This window comes from Puma concolor, chromosome C1 (assembly GCF_028749965.1).
Source record: "Puma concolor isolate L17-30 chromosome C1, mPumCon1.1.hap2, whole genome shotgun sequence".
NCBI lineage: Eukaryota > Metazoa > Chordata > Mammalia > Carnivora > Felidae > Puma > Puma concolor.
In genome coordinates, this window is record NC_141674.1 from 58885175 (window position 1) to 58904149 (window position 18975).

The following is an 18975-nucleotide window of genomic DNA, read 5'->3' on the forward strand; positions in this document are numbered from 1 at the left end:
ATTCCCCTTGGGCAGTTATAGAGCAGTCTATCCACAAAAGTATATTTAGTACATAATATGAACTACAGTTGCATCTAATTGCCATGGATTTACTTGCTAATGGTGGCTTTTGTTTGTTTGTTTGTTTGTTTTCTCAGTTACAACTGGAAATTCTCCTCCATGTTCATCTTTGCCCAGTATATGATTTGGAACAGCTCAATACAATTAGCAATTTCAGTTCAGAACATTGCCAGTATTGTAAAAGCAAAGTGTGACATGTCCTACAAATTAAGATGCACTGCCAAGTATCTTCAGGGTTCCTTGGCTCTGTATGATTAGCTCCCCCATTCATCATGTGTTCATGCAGAATTTTACCATGCCGTCTTGAGAGAATACAGGTGCCCAAAATTCAAGATGTAACTGAGTTAGAGGATTCTACTGCTGGAAGAAAACTTAGAATCTACTAAAGCCAACCTCATTCAAGAATCATGGAAAAATCTTAAAGTCTATTTAGGGCAGTTTTCAACTGTGGGTTAAGATCCATTAGTGGGTTGTGAAATCACTTTGGTAGGTTACTACTTGATTGTTTTAAAAACTGAAATAGAATAAAATAGACTAGAATAGAAAATACCAAAGCATGTCACACAAAGAACAAGTAAATATTGTTTTGTAGAAATAAAAGCATGGATAGGAATAGAAAAGAAAGGCATTTTAGTGACTATAACAACATGGATAAATGTGGGAAAGTAACAAAAAATAAGGAATGTGCAGGATTATCAAATAGTTCATGATGGTTATTGCTGAATATAAATGTAGATGACTTATGAGAGAAAAAACTGGACCATTACTAGAGCCCATATTGCACTGGGTCATGAGAAACAACTGGGGAATTAATATGTCATTCAGGAGGCAACAGAGAATCATGGAAGTTTTCTGAGCAGGGAATCAACATGATAGAAAGTGTAATTCTAGAACTGTATGGAAGGTCATCTTGTACAGAGATCAGGTAGCATTTGTAGTAATAATCCAGACAAGGAACTCAAAATCTATGTGTGTCAAATTTCTTCCTGGCTCAGGGATTTCCACAGGATGTTTCTTTTGCCTGGATGCTCTCTACCACAGCTGCTACCACCTTATGCTTAAGCTATTTACTCCTAGGTTTTCATATATCAGTGAAATTTCCTCTCTGAGGGAAACTTTCTGACCTTCAACACTAGGTTAAGATACATATCACACTTACAATCAAATAATTAATGTACTATTATTTAGCGTCTGTACCATCTGCTAGAATGTAAGCAGAGGGACTCCATAGCAGAGGGACTTTGTCTTGTTCAAAGCAGTATTCTCAGCAGAGTGGTGCCTTTTAAACTGTTGATTACTGATAACTTTCTGTTGAATAAATGAAAGAATGTTGATAGTAACTACAGAAAGAAAATTAAATGCAGAAGACATTGTAAAGGAAAACCCAGCAGGACTTAGGGATTCATTAGATAATTGAGCAAGGAAAAGGAAAGAACCAAAGATTGTCATTCCTTCTCTCAACAAACATTTGTCCCATATACTGTGTTAGACTTTAGGAAAATGGAGATGAATAAGACATAGTTTCATGGGCAAAAATCAGAACAGGGGTGTCTGGGTGGCTCAGATGTCTGAGTGGCTTAAGTGTCCAATCTTTATCTCAACTCAGGTCTTGACCTCAGGGTTGTGAGTTCAAGCCCCATGTTGGGCCCCACACTGGGCAGACAGCCACTTGAAAAAAATAAAAATTAAAAATTAAAAAAAAAATTAAAGCAAACTTTTGCATAACACTTACTCTATGGCAGACACTGTTCAAAGCACTTGAGGCACATTAACCTGAAAACAACTTCACAAGACTAAATTCACTCTGATAAGTGGCAGAGCTAGGATTCAGTTCCAGTTTCTTAATTACCCTGCTGTACTGCTGCTTCAGCCTGAAGCAAGGAACACAGACAGGTAAACAGATGGTCACAAAACGACATCATAATATACGTACACACATGGTCCAGGAAGTAGCCCAAAGAAGAAAGTGGTTATCTATCAAAAAGGGAGGGTCCAGGAAAGGCTCAATGAGGGGAAGTGACATGAAACTGAGTTTGGGGGGATTAAATTGGAGTTTTCCATGTGGGAAACATGATGGGGAGACCACTCTAGATGACAGCTTTTCAAGGCAGGAAAATATGAAATAACATGATGTTTAGGAGGGCCTACAATAAGTTTGGAATTCCTGGAAAATTCCTTGAAGCAGAGGACAGCAAATGGTGCTAAAGAGGTTAGAAGGAGAGTTTTGTCTATCACCCTAAGGAGCTGAGACCTGATTCTGAAGGCTGTAGGAAACACGGAAGCATTGTAAGCAGGAGGAGTGGATGGTATATAATACAAGATCAGACTTGCTTATTAGAAATATCGTGAAGCAGATAAACTGAGGGGTAAGCTAGAAGCAGAAAGACCGATTAGGAGACCACTGCAATCAGCCAGGTAAGAGATTATGGGACTAATATAAGGCAGTAATAGTGGACACAAAAAGAAAAGGATGTATGAATTCTGCAGAGCTTGGAAAGGCACTGGATGTTGGGGAGAGAAAAGAAAAAAGTAAGGTCTTTTCAAGGTTCTTGACTTACACCAGACAACTAAAGAGTGGATGGGACAACCAACCAAGGGAGAGGATCTCAGACATTCAAGATGGTGGATTCCATTTGCAGCTCATGTCATTAGGGATAGTATGACTTTCTAGGTAAAAAGGAATGCACTCAGTAATGTGGGGTCTCCATTAAATAAAATGTTTGAAGTTCACAGTGGACGCCATGGGTGCGAATAAAGTCATTGAGAAAGAACAAAGCAAAGAGCTGAGTGCTGAGCACAGAACCTTGAGGGATTGGTCACAGCAGGGTGAGAAAAAGGGGAGCCAGGGAAGTAAAGTAAACGTGACCAGAGAGGCAGGAAGACATTCAGCCAGTGCATCACACATTCCAGAAACAACCTCCCCATGGACTACCATCTGGCAAATTCCTGCTTGTGTGTTCTTTCATTTCATGCTCACGTCGTGTTTCCTACTTTGGAAAGGCTTCCTTGATTGCCTCTTTCAATATAAATCCTTCTGTTCTTTGCTACCAACTGCTACTTGTGTATAATTTGCTCTTTATAGAAACTATCCCTTCATATTTCTGTCTGAATTTGTCTTAATGCTTGACTGTAAGCATCCTGAGGACTAGAATAATATTGAATCCATTGCCTACAGAAGATGCTTAATAAATGTTTGTTGAATGGAGCAGTTTGGGAAACACTGAGTACCATTTAGTTTCCCTCAGAATGGGCCAGTAGAAAATCTATCTAACTGTATTCCCATTCGATGTTCCTAATTACAATTACTCGCAGTTCTCCAAGTAACCCCTGTTGATCTCTGTTCCTAGAAAACTCATCTCATACTAATTGCCTAATGAAGTCCTACTAATCTTTCAGAGCCCAATCACATCTTCCAGGAGGCCTTTGTCACTGCCAACCCAGACATCAAACCACCATCAAAGCCCCCAGACCCAAAAGTTAATCATCTCTCTTCTGTAGGAACTCTGTTTTATGCAGTTTGTGATTCCACATTTTTTTTTTTTTTTGCCCTGACTATGATTCTGATGTGTTCATCTCTGTGTCTCACATCGTAAACTTTGAGCTTCTTCGGTGGAAAACCAATGTCTTGAAGATCTGTGGCTCCAGCAGCTATCACAGAAGCCAGCACATGGTGGTGGGTACTTGGGAAATGGGTCAGGAATTGGATGGTTCACAAGCTTATGGCCATCATGTGGGCCACCACTAGAGGGCACTAGCAGCTCAATCAGACTGGCAGTACTTAAGGTGTTCCCATAGGCTGAGACTCCAAGACAGGGCCCTTTGTGAAGGCACCAGAACTCAAACTTGGACTTTTTTATTTCACCCTGGCAACAGGACGAAGGTGGTTGCGCTTATTTCTGCCTCAGTGTCTCTGTTCTGAATAGCTTATTGGATTTCTAGTTACCTTTTCATCCTCCATGCTCTCTCACATACATGTGTTCTCCTTACCTCATCAGGTATGTCTAAGGAACAACTCTATTCACATCACCTCTTTTTAGCATATTGTTCAAAGCCCTGTGCAGTTGCCCAACCTGCCTTTGCAATCGTATGTCTGCCACTGGTCCTGATCCTCCCTCATCCTACAAAAGCTCAAGAAATATTTTTTGAACTGTGAAGTAATGGTTTTTCCACCAGGGCCCATTAAGTCACAGACCGGAGACGAGTGATTAGTTCCAAATGATCTGGGCAGGATAGAGGCATGCAAAAATGAATAGACAGTGAGGTCAAGCTAAGATTTCTAACATAAACGCACACCTGATTACCTAGTAGCTGGAGCCTTATCTGACCTGAAACTGGCTCTACTCTTAAGTCCCTGTGTGGAGTCATTCAATTTTTAAGGTGCTATTTTAGTTTATCAAAAGTTAAATATGCTCTCTACTCCCATGTTCCATTGGAGAAGTATATCTGTCATATTAAGATACTTCTATCAATTTCCATAGCCTTCTTGCTAAAAGTTTGTCACAGTTAGTCACTCAGAGAATTATAAATATCTGTAGCCTCTGATGTGGTTGTGTTGGAGGAAGGGAGGGGAAAAAATGAAGAGGAGAAGGGTAGCAGTTGACTTTTGAAAAGCCATTGCCATATTAAGTATTTTGAATTGCTTCGATTGTTCTTTTCCATGGGTTTGAAGTTTATTGGACATGCTGCTATGAGTGGGTATGGCCTCATGTTGGTAAAGTTGTGAGGAATGGTTGTTTTTCTTGGCCATGTGTTCATATTGTTTTTCCAGCAAGGGATAGTGTATTTCTCTTGAAGAACTATTAATAACTTGTTTTCATCTTGTGAACAGTGTGCCTAACCGATGGTGCTTCCCTCTTTGCAATAGTTGTGTTTGTACAATGGCTGAAAGCTTTGTGTCTCACTTCTGATGGACTCATTTTTCAAACTGAATAAAAATAGCAACCATTATTGAATACTTATTATGTTCCAGGCACCGAACCTTATGTGCACTTAATCCTCACTGCTTATAGTAATTTATAAATTAAGTTCTACTTTTATCTCCATTTTACAGATGGAGAAAACTGAGACTTGGAGAAATTGAGTAAAGTGCCCAAGGGTTACCCAGCCCTAGTTCTATGTGATGCCAAAGTTTGCATGGCAGGTATGACACCCAGATCACAAATACAGATACATATAAAATACCTCATTTGTTTATTTTTATAAAATTAACCCAAATTGTTCTCTAAGCTTGTTTTGCCAGGGTGGTAGAAAATTCAGGGGCGCCTGGGTGGCTCAGTGGGTTGAGCGGCCGGCTTCGGCTCAGGTCATGATCTCGCGGTCCTTGAGTTCGAGCCCTGCGTCGGGCTCTGTGCTGACAGCTCAGAGCCTGGAGCCTGTTTCGGATTCTGTGTCTCCCTCCCTCTGCCCCTCCCCCATTCATGCTCTGTCTCTCTCTGTCTCAAAAATAAATAAACGTTAAAAAAAATTAAAAAAAAAAAAAAAGAAAATTCAATTCGAGTCACTACTGGAACACACCATACCATGAAGCTGTGCTGTGTGGTCCTGCAGTTAGTTGTAGTCAGTACTACATCATCTGAGATACAGTCATTTGTCTACTTACTGAGTCCCAGTGTGATCTTCACTGTTCCAGACTAGAATCCAATCCTTCTGATCTGGCCATTCTCTTGCTCCATCTCACATTTGAGGCATCAAAGGGCATCTTTGGAGTTTGGAAGTTTGGAATCTGGTGTCCAGGGTGCCACTCTCGTGGTATATCGAAGAGACATTCCTACTGCCATGGGCCACCTCCCTGGAATGCTATTTTTGCTACTGAACAATGTGTGGGTCTTGACTTTGACCTCTTCCTGAGTTTCTCAAAATCCTGTCTACTGTCATCTTCAGGGTAATAGTAGCATAATTTCTTGAACAAGCTCTCACTTCACATCACAAAGAGCCCTTTACTTTAAGCATCTTCTGTTTTCCACTGTGAAAAAATACCAGAGGCTAAGAAATAACAAATGTTTAGCTGTGAGGTAGGAAAATATAGGAAGAATAAAGGTAAGCTAATATTCCCATAAATTGTTCTGCCACATGTGTTTTGTTTTGTTTTGTTTTTTAGGTTTTTCAGATGGGTTAGTCTGAATGGGTGTGGGTTTGCTGATAAGGTATAATGAGTTTTGATGACTGTGTCTTTTCCTTGAAAGTCTATTTTATAGAACCCACTGCCAGGAATAGTAGTATTTCTCTTAAACCTCTAGTTTATTTTTGTGTGATGGATACCATGAGTCATGTGACAGACATTTCCCTCTCCGCAGGTCTTTTGGAGACATTTCGATCAGATATGTGTCTGTGTATTCTGATATTCCTAAGAAATATTTTCTAGGCTGAGATGTTTGAAATAAAGAGAGATTTGCTTTAAAAATACTTCACAGGGGCACCTGGGTGGCTCAGTCGGTTAAGCGTCTGACTTCGGCTCAGGTCATTATCTCACAGTCCATGAGTTCGAGCTCGTATCAGGCTCTGTGCTGACAGCTCAGAGCCTGGAGCCTGCTTCAGATTCTGTGTCTCTCTCTCTCTCTCTGCCCCTCCCCTGCTCGTGCTCTGTCTCACTCTGTCTCAAAAATAAATGAAAACATTGAAAAAAAATTTTATAAAAAAAAATACTTCACATTATCATATATGTCAGGACATGGTAAGGAGGGAGACTAATGAAAGTGGCCTCTGATTCAGTCTTTTAAAATAATTTTTAACATTTCTCTTTTTAAATATATAGATTCTAGATTTTTATGTTTAACTAGCAAATATGGTGTTACTACTAAGTAACACTTGTTTAGACCTGATATCACAAGTATAAAAGAAAACCAACAATATAATGCTTTCATCTTTGTTTCTCCTTAAATATTTGTTTTTCCTTCGTGGAACTGGGAGAAGAGAAAGTTTCAGGTCACCCCAGAAGGCACAGAATTGCTGGGCCAGCCATCTAGAAGCAAAGCACAATATGGACCTGTCCGTATTTATACCTCCTCTGCCCCAAGGCAATTCCATAGACTTGAACCTCCCCACCCTTCAGAACAGGAGAAAATTGAATTTATTTCCACTTAAGTTCCAGGAGGTTGCCATGTTCCCCATGGGCACTCAATAAATATTGACTAAATTGAATGTTGCCCTGTGTTATCTTCCTTTCTTTCTTTTTCCTTCCCTGGTCCTCTGACTGCTTTCTTGGGGCCTTGAAAATTATATATATATGTATTTTTCAGATTCTTTTTGTCTCATCAGCTCTCAGTGTGAGGCCTCTCTATTTTAATATCACCTCTTTGTGTTTGTTTTCTCTGTGTGTCTTCTCTCAGTTTCTCTTGGAATCTGTTCTCTCTCTGCTTTCTTTTTCTGAGACTGTCTCTCTCTGTTCCTCTACTCCTCCCATCTCTCTGTCTCTCTGCCTGTCTCTCTCTCACAGATGTACCTTTCTGTATTTGTGTTTGTTCTCCCCCTGGAGTTATCATCTGAAGGGGTTCACAACAAGCCTCCCCAAAATATGCTACATAGTCAGGTAGATTCTTTGAGCTGTAGTCAATGATGTCCCAAAAGACTCAAGGAAGAGTTTTTACCATCCCCTTAGCTGCCTAAAAGAATTTAGATAGAGGGCCTTGTCCCAGAAGAGAACAAATCACCAGATGAAACTACAAGGAATATGGGACAGGTATGGTAAACTTTCTGTGTCCTATTATCTTTACTTTGCATGGCAAACATCTGTTTACCACACATTTGCTCTTCCCATTTTCCTGTGAATTGTCTTTCTCCCCTTTGAAGTCTCAGACACCTACCCCCTTCTTAGCTCAAGATGTCAATAAGCCTTAGTTGCCTGACTGTCTGGGGGTCTCATATTGTTATGGCACTCCCATATGCAATTAAATTTGTCTTTCTCCTGCTAAGTTTTCCTATGTCAATTTAATTAATAGACCAGCCAAAGGAACCTAGAAGGGTAAAAGAAAAAAATTTTCCTCCCCTACACATCAAAAATCGTTGCCTTTTTTTCCCAAGAGATTAGACATATTTGAAGATTTTTATAAGTGCTCAGAATAATTAATTTTATGCTTTCCCCCCCTTGAAATAGCATGTTTAGCCCCTAAATATGGGAATGCAGTAACAGTGGATTGGTCTGTATCAACTACAATACATTCTAAGTCATGTAGAGTGATTGTGTCAACTCTCCTCTGGATTTTCTGTTTGCACTCTGCCCAGACAGCACTGCATTCCTCTGTTCCTTCTGACACAAATACGGCAACATTTCACCAGGCGACTATTAGCCTAGAGGGAATACTAACCTCCCCCTTCCCCTAGAGTTTATATCCCGTTCCAGTAATTTGGCCCCAGATACTGGCACAGAAACACTGGTTGCATAAAGTCCCTGGAGCCTGATACTTACTTTTTGTCCTCTGTGCCTCCAATTTTAAAAACTGAAATGGGACACTGGTTTGCTATTACTTTCCTACATTGACTTTCTGGTGAAGATTTGAAGGGTGTGGTCAACTGCCTCTGGGGTTTCACACAAGTAACTGTATTGCCTTGGGCATTAAAATTAATCCTCCAAACGTTATTGGTAAAATAACATACTAATTGCTATCTAAGAAGGTATATGGAAGATTAAACTTTAAAGGTCCCTGGTACGGATAGACTAAACAAAACCTTTGCCCTTATATTTAGGAGAAAAATCATATTTTTTTCCACTTAAGCTCTCAATATTGAGAGCTTAACATGTGCCAACCACTTTATGCAAAATATCTCATTTACTCTTTACAGCAACTCTGCAAGTTAACAAGATGACCCACGTCCTCGTTTTGCAGATGAGGAACTGAGGCTAAGAGAAGTTAAGTGACTTGACAAAAATCATAGCAGAACTGAAACTTGTGTGTATTTTCACGTTATTGAAATCAATTTTTGTGCCTAGAAAAGAGCTATTCAAGATTATTTTGGTGCAAAATTAGTATTCAATTAATTTGAAACCCTTGTTTTTCTTAAGCTTGTATGCTAGTTTATAAATTGAATTAAGAAACTTATCAATTTAGCAAGTTTAATAATTACTTTGAAGGAATACTTTACAACTTAATTAAATTCTTTGAATATCTAGCCACATTTATTAATATGCTATATTTTTATTTCCTTTTAAGTACATTGTGTGACTTAACAATCTTTCCAATAACTTAATTAATTCTTATAAATCTAATAAATTAAGTTTTTAGATATGGTGAACTTCAGTTTCTCTTAAATGTTTCAAATGAAATTTCCATCTGAAATGTTAAGTCTAAAGCAATGAATCAATTACTCATTTTAACTTGGAATTATAAGATTGACCTCTTATTCTAATAGGTCTAATTTTCTTGAACAGTACAAATAATTAAACTTCAAAATAAGCACAGATTCCTAAAGACAAATATTTTAATGCTTTTATATTTTGGTTTTCTTATTCATAAAACAAAATTTTGCTATCATTAAAAGATAAGGACACAATGCTATCTCCCCATTGATTTTGATGTTACTTTCCTAAAGTAATTTTAGGAGATGCCTTCTCAATTTTCTGGGGTTTCTTAAATACCAGAAATATCAACAGGACATGACTGGACCCTTATCTGTTGGGACAATGTGTCTGTTGGGACACATTGAGATCTATTTACCTAAGTCAGTTCTCTCTGTGGTAGACAGCATTCCAACATGACCTTTAAGATTTCTGCCCCCTAGTGTGCACAACCTATATAACCACCTCCCCTTGGGTGTGGGTAGAATTTGTGAATATGAGGAGTTATTACTCTTACAATTGTTACATTACATGGCAAAAGGAATTTCCCAGATGTGACAAATTTCCAGATGGAATGAATTTAAGTTAATCAAAGGGGGGGAATTTCCCAGGCAGGTCTGATTTAATCAGGTGAGCCTTAAAAGAAGCCAGAAGCAGTGAGAGTACTCTCCTGCTGGCCTTGGAAAGGACTTTCAAGTCTGAAAGGAGGTCATAGCCCTGGATGACACCTTGATTTCAGTCTTGATTTCAGTCTGATAAAACTCTGAGCAGAAGATCCAGCCAACCCACATCCAGAGTCCCCCTTAGGAACTGCCAGATATTAAATTTGTTTTGCTTTAACTTGCTAAGTTTGTGGTGATTTGTTAGAAATCAATTTAAAAAATGAATACATTCTCCAACAGGGGTGGTCTTACCACTTGTGTGCTTCAAGTTCAAGTTATACATATCTAAATCTTTCGTCCACTAACAGAGACCTGAATGCACCACCACCCCTAACTCCAGGCTGTTGTTCCTTGATAGGATTTTGCATCGTTTGTCAGGTGAGATATTTAAATGTTTTCCCATGTATAAGAGCTTTGTCAAATATCTAAGTTCCTGTATATATGAACTTGAAGGAGCTCCTCTCTGTTATATTCTTCCTGTATTTGGGTCATAACTCATCTAGACAGTATAATGACATCCCATTGAATTCTTTATATCTTTCATCATTTTGCCTAACTATTCCAATGTCAGTTTCTGGAAAACACTAGAGTCCACATCTGATTCTAGAATCAATCTCCTTCTATTCTTCCCTTTAATAAGCAGGCATAAGCTAAGTTTTGATGAACAGTCTTGAGTGTTGAAATGATATTGGGATTCCTACTTTCCCTCGTCATTCTGAGAGCATTCCAAAATCTCTCTGGCTAGTGTTCGTGGGTTCTCTCTGCTTTCTCTAAAACACTAGTAATTATATTCTGACATCATCACTTACTTAGTCCCTCAAAAATGTATAATGAGCCTTCTCTCCAATGATCCTGAAGCCCACTTGTGCATTTATTCATTAAGCTTTTCTCTTAACAGTACAATGATAGTTGACCATAATACATAATACTCTGAGACATACAAAGAATAAAAGATAACAATTCTTATTCCATAAGATTTTATGGTCTATTTGGAAACAAGATATGGATACAAAAAAATCAATAATTTTGCATACAAAATCATAAAGTTTAAGTGATACATGTTAAGTGACATGACTGGTAAAAATACTAAGTGGAGGTACAGATTAGAGAAAGTTAAAAAATGCAGAGCAAGTAGAATTTAAGTTCATTTATTCATTCAACAAGCATATATTTAGTGTCTCTGATGTGTCAGGTGCTATGTTAGGCACTGAGGGGCCAAGAATAAGGCACAGTCACCCTCTCCATCAAGCTAACATCATAGCTGAGAAAACAAAAGCATAAGAAAAGTATGAGGACACACACTATGACAAACACTATTATGATGGTGTATACAATATGTAATGCAAAGGAAGTGGAGAGAGGGATTAGGCTGACGATAAAGATGGGTGGAAGTCAGTGGTGAGGGAGCCTTTCAAGAGGTGACATTTTCGTTGAGCCTTCTGGCAGAAATAACACTTGTCTTTTTGTTTAACCATTTCAGCCATGCCAAGAACTACCCCAAGCACTGTATACTAATGAACCTCATATAATCCTCCCAATGACTTCATTTGATCAAGGATGTAACGGCAGTGTGGAGTAATTCCCAAAGATGACACAGAGGTCATTCGGTCACATCTCCTCCAGCACGGCTCCAATCTCCAATCAAAGCTATTCTCGTCTCTCTCAGACTTTTGCAGACTCCGGTCTCTCTGCTACTGCCATTGCCTTGCACCTGGTCTCTTTGTGATCTTTCAAAAACACAAATCAGATAATGTCAGTGCTCTGAACAAACTTTCCAACAGCTTCCCATCTCACTTGCATTAAAACCTAAGGTTCTTAGCACAGCTTTCAAGATCCTGCATGATTTTGCCCTCACTCCTGTGACATCATTACCTACCACTCTCTCCCGAATCCATCATTCTACAGCCACCCTTCTCCCTCTTTGCTGCTCCTTGAATGCACCAAGAATGCTCCTTGCTGATCCCCCTGTCTGGGACACTGTCCCCCAGATATTGGCATGCCTCACTTCCAGACCTCAATTCAGGTCTCTGAACAAATGTCATCTTCTCAGAAAAGACTTCCTGACCAGCTGTGGAAAACACAACGCACTCACCTCTCTGCTCCCACTTCACTCTGAATCCTTACCCTGCTTTATTTTTCACTGTGACACTAATCAGATATTTTCTGTCTTCATCAATGAGAATAACGTCCTTGAACTTTATACTCCTCTTTACTCTATCCCCAACACGCAACACAAAGCTGGCACTAGAGGCTCAGTAAGTGGTGTTGAATCTGTGTATTCATTAATAAATGAAGTGATTTGTCAATGGTCACATTCTGGGTGTGTGGCAGGGTCGGCCTTTGTCTAACTCTAGACTCCAAGTTCTTAAATACTTCTTACTACTGAGGAAGAAGGGGAAAAATACATTGACACTGGGGAAAGCTGCAGCATAAAGGATGTGAGAATGAGGGTGCTGATATAAAACTAGGAAGATGGTTTGGGACTGATCGTGAAGGATTTGGAAGTCTTGGAAAAGAAGCTTATAATTTCCCCTGTGAGCATGGAGAGGAGGCTTGCAGCATGGAGAGGAGGCTTGCACCCTCTAAATGTGAGTGGTGAGAGCTTGAGATCATCTGACCTGGGGAAAGGGCATTTATATACAATTTAATGATACTTCAGATCTCTTTTCATTTCCATTACAATTCTACAGAACACTGCACTCTCTAAGGGACTAAGTGGAGAATTTAGCAAATAGATTCCTTCCTAGTATTTTTCACACCTGACCTGGTAGAGACTTTTAAATGCTGAAGCTTTGAGTTATGGTTAGCTTTGATTCCTAGTCTCTTTTGGAGATCATTCTGCATATTATTAATCATAATTATTAGAATTATTTTTTATAAAAATGTGTATATGTTGTCCCTGTCTCTGTTGAGCAGCATCTTTCTATTTTTGTTTCAGTATTATTTCTGTTTGTGTGTATATGGTGGGGTAGGCAAGGGGGGAGGTGAGTCTCAGGTTTCTGAATCCTACTTCCTGTTATTTCTTATGGCCAGAGAAATAATTGAAGTTGGCGTCTTTTCAGTTCAATTCAAGCTTCTTTATATGATGGATTTTGTTTATTGCTCTTTGTACTTATTTTCCAATGAAGTCCTTAAATAATTTCTCTCTGTTTTTAAATTCCCAAAGTTTTTTTATCCTTTCTGTGGTACATTAGGAAATATAAAGCAGATTTTACAAATCTGTTTTACATGGGAGCTGCCTGATTTATGTCAGCTATCATTTTCTAGCTGGGTGGTTATGCTAGGTTTCATAATATGCCAAAGCTCATATTCAAATACAAACTATAGACCAGCATGTAAACAAGAGGCAGAGAAATATTTTTTTTTTCTTCCACTGAGCAACTCAAAATAAGGATGGGAAAAGACAGCTTCATATGGGTTTAATCCTGGCTGGAAAGCAATGAAGCAACAACTCTGTCTCTTTCGTTTTGGTGGTAATCAAAGCAAGCAAAGCTGTGGGTGTTGACTCTTTGAAAATCAGCGGAATTCTACCATGTATGCTTGCTAGTCTCACCCTGGCCTTTCTCCAAGCTGAGTAGAGAACAGCTCCAACAAGCCCCCCTGACTGAGCAGAAAAAGCACCACATGGTTTTTTTGCGGGAGATGCTGAAGAGGCATGAAATGCACCAGAGAGATAGTGTTTTTATGCTCTCAGGCAGATTCAAAGCTTCTGAAAAGCCACCATTCAAAGGATAAATAATAAACACCAAAGAGAACCACAGACAAGGGCAGGGAAGTTCAGGAACACATAAATGTATGTATCTATGTCGATCCTCATTTTCCAGTCAGCTTTCCAAGAATTAAACATCACCAGAGATGCTGGGAAAAGGACATGCAAATCTTCGGTAGTAAGAAAGTAGGCCTTGATTTGTGTACTTGGGATTTTTTTTTCTTCTGATGGAAAGACATGGGACATAGCAGTGATGTTTACTTCATGCATTTGTGCAGATGAGAAAAAGATCCCTCTTCCTTAGAGATTCTTCTTCTCTCTGCCTGCACCCTTGTGCTGTGAACGCCATGCAGTATGGTACTGCATATAGTTTGCAGCCATCGGAGACAGAGTGAGCCACAGCACATTGCAGGTTTGGAAGGTTTATTTGGAAAGTAAAATGCTTGAGAGCTGCTGAATTTATCTTGTGTTCAAAGAAGTCTTTCCCCTCTTTGATGCCATCTTCGCTTAGATTTCCATGCTGCTGAACTACTGTAGCTAGATCTATGCTAAATAGCTCCTTTGCAACATGCAAATTAATGCCCCCAAATCTAAATCCAGTGCACCAAAAGAATTTCCACTTAAGGTTGTGCTCCATTTGTTGATTTATATTTATGTTCTGTTAATAATAAATATAATTATCTTATTTCTCTGTTGGAGAAGTTTAGTTTGAAGATGGAAAGGCAATTATTTTAATTTTTGTTTGTGTATAAAGATTAACATATCTTGCATTCAGAAAAAATTAAATTACCACAAAAAATTAACAAGAATCATGATACCAGTTGAATAATATTTCAAATTAGGTGTTAAGATCAGGTTTCCATTCTAGGCAATATATAATTCTTTTTATAAAGTTTATGCTTGATAGTTTTTTTCTTGCAGTGACAATCTATTAGATGATTCTTCATGTTATATCTTGATAAAAACTTGAGACAAGAAGGAAAAATGTCAGATTACTAACTTCCTCTTGAAAGCCCCAGGTATCTGTGAGGACTCCTTCTTAGGCTCTTTCTCTTGGGTCAGTTTTCTTTCTTTACTTTTAGGAGTTACCTTCCATTTTACTTTATACCATAGCTCTTTTCCTGTCTTTCATTCCCAAATGCACCTTTGGGACATTTGACTTTTACTGTGTGACTACTTGAAGTTGTACATTAAGCATGCATGAATTCTTCTTCACCTCTTTCAGAAACTTCATTTGGTGCTTCTATGTTATACCATTTCAATTCAGCTCAATTCAACAATTATTTCTTGATAGACTATTATGTACAGACACTAGACAAGGACTTTGGGGGACATCAAGTTGAAGGAAAGATAGACCTTGCACTCAGCATTCAATAGGCAATAGCAACAACAGTAATAACAACTGGCATTTAACTTTTATTCAGTGTAGACCTAGAAGTCCTAGCCACAGCAGTCAGCCAAGAAAAAGAAATAAGAGGTATTCATATTGCAAAGTTAAACTGTCACTATTTGTAGGTGACATGATACTATATGTAAAAAAAAAGTCTTTTTAAAATTATTTTTAAAATGTATTTATTTTGAGACAGAGAGAGAGAAAGTAGGGGAGGAGCAGAGAGAATCTCAAGCAGGCTCTGTGCTGTCGATGCAGAGCATGATGTGGAACTCAGTCCCACAAACCATGAGATCATGACCTGAGCTGAGATCAAGCGCCAGATGCTTAATGAACTGAGCCACTCAAGTGCCCTGATACATAGAAAATCTTAACAATTCCACCAAAAAACTACTAGAAGTAATAAACAAAAACAGTAAAGTGGCAAGACACAAAATTAATACCCAGGAATTGGTGGTGTTTCTATATACAAACAACGTCACAGAAAGAGAAATTTTAAAAACAACACTGTTAACAATTGCACCAAAAAGAATAAACTACCCAGTAATAAACTTAACCAAAGAGGTGAAAGACCTTGTACTCTGAAAACTATAAAATCCTAATGAAAGAAATTGAAAATGACACAAACAAATGGAAAGATATTCCATGCTGATGGACTGGAAGAATTAATATTATCAAAATGTCCATATTACCTAAAGCAGTCTACACATTTAATGCAATCCCTATCAAAGTACCAACATCATTTTTCACAAAACTGGAACAAATAATCCTAAAATTTGGATGGAACTACAGAAAACTCCAGGTAGCCAAAGCAATCTTAAGAAAGAAGAACAAGTCTGGATATATCACAATCCCACATTTCAAGATATACTACAAATCTGTAGTAATCGAAACAGTATGGTACTGGCACAAAAATAGACACCTAGGTCAATGGAACAGGATAGACACCCCAGAGATAACGCACATATATAATATCAATTAACCTATGACAAAGGAGGCAACAATATACAATGGGGGAAAGATAGTCTTTTCAACAAATTGTGTTGGGAAAGCTGGGCAGCTACATGCAAAAGAATAAAACTGGACCACTTTTAACAGCATACACAAAAAGCAACTCAAAATGGATTAAAGACCTAAACAAGAGACCTGAAATGATAAAAATCCTAGAAGAGAACCCATGCAGTAATTTCTTTGACAGCCATAGCACATTTTTCTAGATACATCTCCGGAGGCAAGGGAAACAAAAGCAAAAATAAACTTTTGGGACTACATCAAAATAAAAGTTTTTGCACGGCAAAGGAAACCATAAACAAAACAAAAAACAAACCACCAAATGGGAGAAAATATTTGAAAATGATATATCTGATAAGGGGTTAATACCCAAAATATATAAAGAACTTCTACAACTCCACACTGCTGGATGTGAGTGATTCCATCTTGTGCACCACATACATTCACAGGAGTTTTGTTCTATTTCTTTCCTACCTTAAACACAGTAAGCCCTCTTACTTTCTTCATATTTATTTGAATGCTATCCTCTCTGGAACCTGCCTTGGCCACAGTGACTTCTACTCATCTTGTAAAACTCACTTTTAGCTTCCCCAAGCTGGGCTTTCCTGACACATTCCCCCCTGGGGGGGCATTAAGTGGCTCATCTTTGGATTTCATCTACAACCAGCAAATCCAGTCACACAAAACCTACCCCACTCCTTTGTCTATTTCTGATCCTAGGCCATGAGCTGCTAACAGGCAGGGACTCTCATTTATCACTGATGATTGTTTAACAAAAGAATGAAGAAACAATAATCCAAAAATTATTCCTCTTTGATTTTGGAACGCATTTCCTGTATTCCAGTTTGCTATAAATACAATCACGCACAACTGGAGATGTCACCCAAGGACTTACGGTTAAATATTGATAAAACAGCCAGAAACATTTCCATGAAATTTAAATGTTTAGCACCTCTAGTGCTGCTCTTTCCTTCACTCCTTGTTACTCTTTGTAGAGGTTCTCTCCTCTTCTCTAACTGATAAAGGCGAATCTTAAGAAATAAAACAAGCAAAAAAAAAGCACCTCCAGTTTTAAAATGTGGGAACATCAAATGACAGCCCCAACTGCTTGACGGAATGAAAACAAGGTCAGTGTCTTATCCTTCCACAGTGGTTGCCCCCCACCCCCAACGCCGAGCCAGAACTGTGCTCTCGAGCCATGCTGTTTGTTTTACAGCTTGCGGACTTGCACAAAATTCTTTTTCTCTAACAACAACAATCATAAAAATAGCATGGTCTTTTTTGCAACCTTACTCATAGCCTAAGGAAAGGAAGATTACAAAATTATGCCAGCATAAGAGCATCAGCTGAGATCCCAAAAGGTCCTAACAATACTTGGCAAATACTTTTTATAATTTGAAGAACTGACTAAGAGAGACATATGCTATGAGTCTTAGAAAAAGACATTTGAGGTTGCCCTTAAAAGTGGGAATGCAGCAAATCAACACAGTCTTTGCCGTGAAATTCTCACTCAACTGAGAAGGGCAAACCCGAAATAGGTCTGAGTCAGTTTTGAAAGGGCTTCCTCCAAGACAGAAATGCATTTCTTTACAATCATCCCATGAACAAGTATTATGGAGCACCTACTATACGATCTCTGGTGTGAAATACCCAGAAGTGAGGTAGTAAAATGTGGGGTTTCAGGGGGAAAAAAGACTGGGGGCAGACAGACCTGTATTTCAGTCCCAGTTCTCTCACTTATTCGCTGTTGCTTTGAGGCTTGTTAGTGAGCCTCTCTTAACCTGTGCTTCCTTGTCTATAACATGCTGATAATAACCCTACCTCAGCTTTGTTCTGACGCTTAAACAAGATCGTGTATTCAGAGAGCTTAGCAAAGTGCCTGGCACCGAGTGGCGCTTAGTAAACGGTGGCTGTCACCTGCTGACATGTATTTAACATGGCTGGTACCAAGCACAATCAATCTCAAATGAGAAGCATACAGAGAAAATCTGTTACAAGTGAAAGTACGTCTCTAGTCTTCGTGTGCTCGTAAATTATACCAGGCCCTCCAAGGATAAACACAACCCTACTCTCTGTCCTCCGCCAGTAATTATAACCTCCATTAAAGCAAGAACATTTCTTCGTTTTCCTTTCTAGCTTTCTAGAAAGAAACCATTCCCACACCAAACCAAACACCATTCCCACAGCATATCTTGAAGTATATATTGAACAAGATTTCATCAATATCCTTTTTGCGGTTAGGTGATTGGCTCTTGGAAAGCAGAAACAAGGTCCACTATTCGTCTTTTTTTTAATGCTGTTACTACTGAGTACAAACTAGAGGGGAATTAAGGACAAAACAAGACAGCTCAGATTGGATCTAATTTACTAGCTCCATCCAAAAGTTCCCAGATCAATGTCCTAATGTGGCCTGAGGGAAGGTACCCATCAGGTGCCAAATACCTTATGTTACCAAACCTAATTTTCATGCTAAGCCACATGAGGTAGATACACATTTCCCCATGGTATAGAGGAAGCCAAGGCTCAGAGCAGTGAAGACTTTTCCAAAGCCAGGCAGCTAAGTAGGCAGCACCTCGATTTAATCTAGAAGAACCTGATGCTTTCTTCCACAGCACACAGCCTATTGATTCAGCAATGACAGTGGTTTAAAGAATAATATCGGAACAGGGCCAACATGCTGTGCATGGAGTGTAGAATATTGGTCACTCTGCTAAGAGAGCATCTTTTCTTGTGACACTGTTATTTCCTGATGAGGCTACCTCACCAGGACTTTCCCCAGCATCTGTGTTATCCTGGTAGGTGTCAAGATCATAGAGAGAAACCATTTTTTTTTTCACTAAAATCCAGCTCCCTGAGTTCATATGTCAGTGTTCAG

The 18975-nt window shown here is 38.8% G+C and overlaps 1 protein-coding gene and 1 long non-coding RNA gene across 12 annotated transcripts in view; one reads left to right on the forward strand and one right to left on the reverse strand.

Moving 5' to 3' along the window:
* Positions 1-18975, forward strand: part of LOC112868308 (uncharacterized) — a 362521-nt gene that overhangs the window by 200921 nt on the left and 142625 nt on the right. The window lies entirely within an intron of this gene.
* The window catches only part of PTGER3 (prostaglandin E receptor 3), a 181818-nt gene that overhangs the window by 17641 nt on the left and 145202 nt on the right, over positions 1-18975 (reverse strand). Inside the window, exon 5 of one of the 5 annotated variants that reach the window (XR_015254788.1) lies at positions 10841-11717. The exons of the other annotated variants lie outside the window; for them this stretch is intronic. The gene's annotated coding sequence lies outside the window, so the exon portion shown is untranslated. Of the gene's footprint in view, positions 1-10840; positions 11718-18975 lie in introns of those variants that run through there. 5 annotated transcript variants of the gene reach the window in all.